We start from the raw sequence: 6,345 nt of genomic DNA, 5'->3' as shown, positions 1-6,345 counted from the left end.
CGCAGCGGCGCCCGGGTACCGTCGCGGCCGCCCCAGAACCGGAAGTCGTCCTTTGAGCCCGACTTCCGGAACACCCGGAAGCAAAACAGCGAGGGGGGGTGGGGTGGGGGTGGGAAGGCGAGCGGGTCCGCGGTGCCTGCAGCGCCCTCTGACGGCGGGAGGCCGGTGCAGCCTCCTCGGTGAGGCGTGTTTTGTCACCCGCTCCCGCAGGTGCGGCTGCCCTTAGTGAGTGTCGAGCCCAAGAACACGCAGCTCGGAAGGGTGGCCTCGGCTGCTCCCCGTACGTGCTGGGCCTTCAGAGTGCTCTCCCACCTGTGGGCCGAAGGGCAGGTTGCGGGGTTCCCTGGGGGGGAGGGCGTCTAGGAGGGAGCCCAGCAGCCAAGCCGGCACCGGGCAGGGCCCCGGGGTGCGGCCTCGGGACTCCCGCGGCCTCGGGGCGCCGGCCTGCGCGGCGGGGCCCGCTCGGTGCTGAGGACGTGGTCGCCAGCCACGCGCCGAGTGCGGCTCCACGCCAGACCCTCACGTCCTCCTCTTCCTGGGGGTCTCCACGCCGTCCCCACCTCCCAACCAGGAACGAGGATCGGGTGGACAGCCAGGCCCCACCCGGCCACTTGCAGCGGGCGGCCCCCTTGAAGGCAGAGCGGAGGGTCCCCGCGCGAAGGACGAGGCGACCGTGGGAAGGACGCGGGCGCCACTCACCGACCGAGCGCGTCGGAAAGGCGGCATGGCTGCCGAAGGAAGCCGGACAGGGCCCGGAGCTGAGAAACGGATTTTATTCAGTAATGCTGCAGTGGGGGCAGCGCTGAGCTTTGAAAGGCGCAGAGAGGGTGGGCTCAGGTGAAAACCTGCGGACGGTGGCCAGTGTAGACGCACCGGACCAGCTGCCGGCGGCTGTCAGAGCCCCGGACCGGCCTTCCTCCCGAGGATGGTGTTCGGAGAAAGGGCTGCGGGCCTGGAGAGACCCCTGCCGGGGAAGGGGTCCGGGGGGCGGGCGCTGGCTGCACAGTCTGTCCTCTCGGCAGCCCCCGCGTTGCACGACTGAGCGCACACGGAGGCGGCGTCCCGGGACGTTTGTCAGCTAGAAGCCCTGCTGGTCTCGGCCACGTCTCTGTGAGGGTGTTTATGCAGAGGTGGTTTCTTGTTTGTTTTTTAAAATTAAGTTTGTTTGTTTGTCTGTGTCTGTGCTGGATCTTCCTTGCAGTGTGGGCTTCCCTCCAGCTGCGGTGAGTGGGGGCTCCCTACGGTTTTGGGGTGTGAGCGGCTCACTTTAGTGGCTTCTTTTGTCCCAGAGCATGGGCTCCTGAGTGCAGGGGCTTCAGAAATTGTGGTGCAGATGCTTAGTTGCTCCACGGGCTGTGGGGTCTTCCTGGGCCAGGGACCGAGCCCATGTCTCCTGCATTGGCACGCGGATTCTTATCCACCGCACCACCAGGGAACCCCCTGAGCAAAGATGCTGTGTGGTTCTCACAGCCCAGCCCCAGCCAGAGAGGTGCCTTCCCTGACCCCACCAGCCCCACCTCCACTCCCCCGGCGGGTCTGCTGCCCACCTGGGGCAAGGTGGGCTGTGGTCACTTTTCTCTCGGCTGTGACAACATCAGTTGCATTTGGGGTGTTGAGGTTCTAAGCCAAGAGTCCAAAGGCTCCCAGGGGCATCTGCAGGAAGGACCGCTCTCCAGGGACCCTCAACACCAGAGAGGCTGACCTTGAGCCCCCCTGGACGGTGCCAGGCAAGCCCCGGAAGGTGCCAGGGAGCCAGCAGCTCCAGGTACAGGGAGCGGGGGCTGGAGGGCCAAAGGCTCAGCAGAGGCTGCAGGGAGGGCTGGACTCTGTTTTGCCTCCTTGGAGCTCGTCTGCCCGGAGGAGTAACGGATGGTGAAGAATGAAGGGTGGAGCGAGGGAGGGACGCTCAGTGAGGAGAGAGGTGCCCACCTCCCGAGAAGGAAGACAGGCAGGGAGGGCGGGCTGGAGGGGCGCTGGGGTAGGTAGACAGCCAGGGGTGACTTTGGGCGGACAGGTCAAAATACTCCCCCTCTGATGGGGTCGGATGTTGGTGGGGAGCTCAAGAGGAGGGGACATGCGTACACCTATTGCTGACCGGTGTCAGTGTACGGCAGATACCGATACAGTAGTATAATTATCCTTCTATTAAGAATAAATTTAAAAAATTGAAACAAAAAAAGGAAACCCCTCTGCATCAGACTCCCGGGGGCCCACCCAGCGCTCCCTGTCACGGCTGCCCCTGGCTGCGCCGGAGAGGCCCCCTTCTCAAACCTGGGACTGCTGCAGACAGCGGGGCTCCAGGAAGACAGCCCAGGGAGCCGTCACGCCAAGGCCAGGTTCCGGCAGAGGCTCTGCCAATGCTGGCCTTCCCCTGGGGCCGCCAGCCGGCCCCACACCACGTGAGCGCATGACCATCCTGGGGAGATGTCTAGCGACAGCCTGATTCTGTAAGCTGTGCCCGACCTCTGACCCAGCCAGCATGCCTAGGATCTGACCCCAAATGTGCAGGAATTCCAGCACCAAGTTGAGCCTCTTGGAGGCCTGGGGTCTGGCTGCCTGGACCCAGGCACAGGGCGCCCAGAAGACGCACTCGTCAGAAGTTGCTGCGGAAGGACCAAGTGGACCTCCTGTGATGGAACAGCCCGATCAGTGGCGAAGGGAAAAAAGCCGTCCGGGTGTCAGGCTGTCGGAAGTGACCGCATCTATCTAACGGTGGAAACGGTCTGGGAGAGGCACACCCAGTGCTCCCCATGGTTACAAGCAGGCCTGGGCTGGGCGGGGACAGCCGGACAAGCCGTCCTCTCTGGGCGCTTCATTTTCACTGATGTGAATGGCCCAGCGAAGGTTTCCAGGAATGAAGGGCAGCGCACCTGCCCCACGGGGCTGTCCCGGCTCCTCCTGCGGGGCCTGCTCAGGCCCCAGCCTCCCTCTGTGTCGCAGGAGGGGCAGGCACGGTCCAGGCTGGCAGTCACCACCCTGGCCTCTCCCTGGGACTTCAGCCTCTGTCTCACTGGACAGCCTCTTCTTCCTTCAAAATCCAGCCTCCCAGCATGGTCCCTTCTTCCATGAAGTCCTCCAGGGCTGCCCCCGCCGGGGCAGGCGGTGGCCGTCGCCCTGCTTGTGCCTCCACCCTGGCAGCTCGCACACCTGGCGTCTGTGCTCACGGGCAGTGCCCCAGGGACAGCGCCCAGCCCTTGTGGAATGGAGCCTGCCTGCCTGTCTGAACTTTCTGGACAAGCCCCAGATGCTGAGGTCGGGGTCACAGAGGTCAGAGGTCAAGGGGTGATGGACAGATCTTTCCTGTTGGGATACTGGGGCAGCAGCGCTGGAGGCCCGTCCCCCACAGCACCAGCTGGCCACCTGGAGCTCTGCCGCGCCCGGTCCAGGAGGGAGGAAGGGGCTGCAGGGACAGCGAGGGGCCACCCGGGCTGCCCCCAGAACTGGGGGCCCAGGAACCTGCTTTCCACAGGTTACCCGAGAATGCAGGGATCTCCAGGCCTGCCTGAGACCCCACTGCGTTCGTTAGCTTCCCAGGGAAGCCCCTCTGCCGGGCAGCTGGAGCACAGGCGTGCCCTGCAGGCTGGGTGTCGAGGTTGGGCGTCCAAGGAGGGGTCCTCTGCCCCTTCCAGCTCACGGAGCACCAGCTCCTGGGCTCCGGCCGCACTCTCCGTCTCTGCCTGATCCCCAGACCGCCCCTCTCTGGTCCCCTTTTCTCAATGGATTTAGGGCCCCCCCAACCCAGACGACCCCAGCTTGAGGGCTTTCCCTGAATTAGGCCACAAAGACCCTGTTTCCCGACAAGGTCCACTCTGAGGGTCCGGTGTGGGCATGTGTTCTGGGGCCGCCCTCCCGCCCATGGCAGCTGCATTCCGAGGACCCTCGCCTGGTTTGCCGTGCGCCCCGACCCCGTCCGGCACCCCAGCCTTCTCATCTCTGCGCGCGCCAGGCTCCTGTCTCAGGGCCTCTGCCTGCCCAGGCTCTTCCTGCATCAGAAACCCCAGGCGCCGCTGTTCTCACCCCAGGACCGTGGCCCGGGCCCCCAACAGCTCCCTTTGGAGCCCCTGCCACCCCGAAATCCTATCGTTTACCTCCTTCTTTAAGGCCTGCATCCTCCTGCCTCCCCCCCAGCAGCACCTTGCCGGCGTGTCCCCTGCCAGATGAACGTGGGTGGGGTGAGTGGACCAGGCGGGCAGAGCGAGGTCGCGACCTGAGAAGCCGTGATGGGCTGGTGCGGGGTTCAGCCTGGACAGACGCGTCGGCTGGACAAGCCCAGGCCTCTGACCCCCACTGCCCCAGGTCATCTGGGCGGTGACCCCAGAGCCACGGTGAGAACCCTCGCCCCCCAGACTCCTCACCTAGTGGGCGCGTGGTGGGCACACACCTCCACCAAGCCCCCACGGCTCTGCAGGAGACAGGAGGGCAGCCCCTCCCTGGCACCTGCAGGTCTCAGGAGCTGAGGGGGCCCGTAGATGGGGGTCAGAGGTGAGAGGCACCTACCCCGGCCCCCCGGGTGGGGGTTGGGGAGGGGGCAGGACTGTAGCTGTGTGTGGTCTAACGGCCTCCATGCAGGAAGCAGCTGCTCCAGTCTGGGGCCCTGGGCACCCCCTGAGCTGGTCTCCAGCCCTGGGGGGCGGGGTGTCCCTGGCTGAGGTCTCCTTGCCTGGGGCAGGGGTCCCCAGCCCAGCCAGGCCTGGCCCGGCCCAGCACTCACAGTGGGGGGGCTGGGAGATGGGTGCCCTCCAGCAACCACCACAGGCTGAGGACCCATCAGCTCCTAAATCCAGAAGCCACCTCGTCCGCGCTGGAGACCGGGTCAGCCGTGAGTCAGCGGCCGTGGGGACTCTCGGGAATTCCCTCCGCCAACGCCGGGCTGTCGGGGGGCGCAGGGGCCTGCCGCGGGGTGTGGCTGTGGTGAGGCCAGCTGGGGAGTGGGTGCCCTGGGCGCCTCCGCCCCCCCACCCCGCCTGAAGCCTCTCCGGGGGCCGGGGGGGCTGGGGAGGTGGAGCGGAAGCCCCAGGGAGGCCGCCTCTGGCCGGAGGTGGGAAGCGCCTTCCGACAATGGTCTGAAAATAGAGCTCCTGAGGAAGCTGACCCGCCAGGGGAGGGGCGGGAGCAGGAAGGCTGCCGGCCCGGAGGGGCCCCAGGCCTCAGTTTCTCCGCCGGCACAGCCCGGGTGTGGGGCCGTGCGGCTGAGGAAGCAGGCCTGGGGGGCAGCCCCCGACAGGAGAGCCTCTCTGAGGGCACGCTTCCCACCAGGCCGCGGGCATGCCCAGCAAACGGATTCCAGGGTTAGTCCCGTGTCAGCCGGCGCCCCCTCCCGCCCCGTGAGGGCTGGCATACTCTGGGGCCTGCACCCAGGACCAGGCTCAATGCCTCTAGGGACAAGACTGAGCCCAGGGCCCAGCTCCGGTGGGAACGCCAACCCACTCGCGACACGCTGCTCCCACGCCTTCGAGAGCCTGCGAGGCGGCGGGAAGCAAGTGTCAGCCACAGAGAGCAGGGCGGGGAGGAGCCGGGTGCCCCGGGGTGTGGGGGGCCGGACCCTTCCACCTGCGGAACCCTGGGGCCCCAGGGAACCCCGCTGGAGAACTAGGGCAAGCGGACTAAGCAGCAGGGACCCCAGGTCCAGCCCGACCCCCCGACCAGCGCTTCACCGGGTTCCAGGCTCCCCTAACGGTCGAGGCTGAGCACCTCCACCGTGGCTGGGAAGCCCCAGGCGCACCTGAGGGGCTGCTCAGCTACGGTGGGGAGAAGAGGTCAGGGGTCAAGGGCACGGGGCTGGCAGGGCTGGGGTCACTGGTGTCAGGGCCAGCATCACAGGATGGGAGGAGCTCCTCCAGGCCTGCACTCGCCCTGGTCAGCGGACGGAGACCCTCAGGCCAGCCCCTCCTTCTCGCCTGTCCTCCGGCTGGTGGGCCGGACGGGGGTCCTGCGACACCCACGGCAGCCCCAAGCCCATGCTCCCGTCTCGCCGTCCCGACACCGCCTTGGAACCTCCCAGCTCCCCAGCCGGGTTTAGCTTCCTTGTGGGGTTTGCCCAAGTTGCCTGCTCAGAGCATGCACCAGCTTTGAAATTAGAAAAACACCCTCACGGATTTTGCTTTCTTCTTCCCGCTTAAAAGCAGATGCAGACAAATGTCCCCGAGGCTCCGGCCTCCTCCCAGGCCCGCTTCTCCCGGTTGACACTTTTCTGTGGGAAGTGCCCTCACAGGCTCACACTCCATCACGTGTTCCAATGTTTAGCTCAGGACTGAGTCAGATGTCCCCAGGTTGGCTTGGTCTCCGTGATATTCTCAGGCTGAGCAGAGGCCGGTGGGGGAGGGGGCCCGCCCCCAGGTGGGTGAC

Source organism: Bos taurus, chromosome 25 (genome assembly GCF_002263795.3).
Source record: "Bos taurus isolate L1 Dominette 01449 registration number 42190680 breed Hereford chromosome 25, ARS-UCD2.0, whole genome shotgun sequence".
Classification (NCBI taxonomy): domain Eukaryota; kingdom Metazoa; phylum Chordata; class Mammalia; order Artiodactyla; family Bovidae; genus Bos; species Bos taurus.
The sequence above is the reverse complement of the archived record's forward strand: the minus strand, read 5'-3'. Positions refer to the sequence as shown.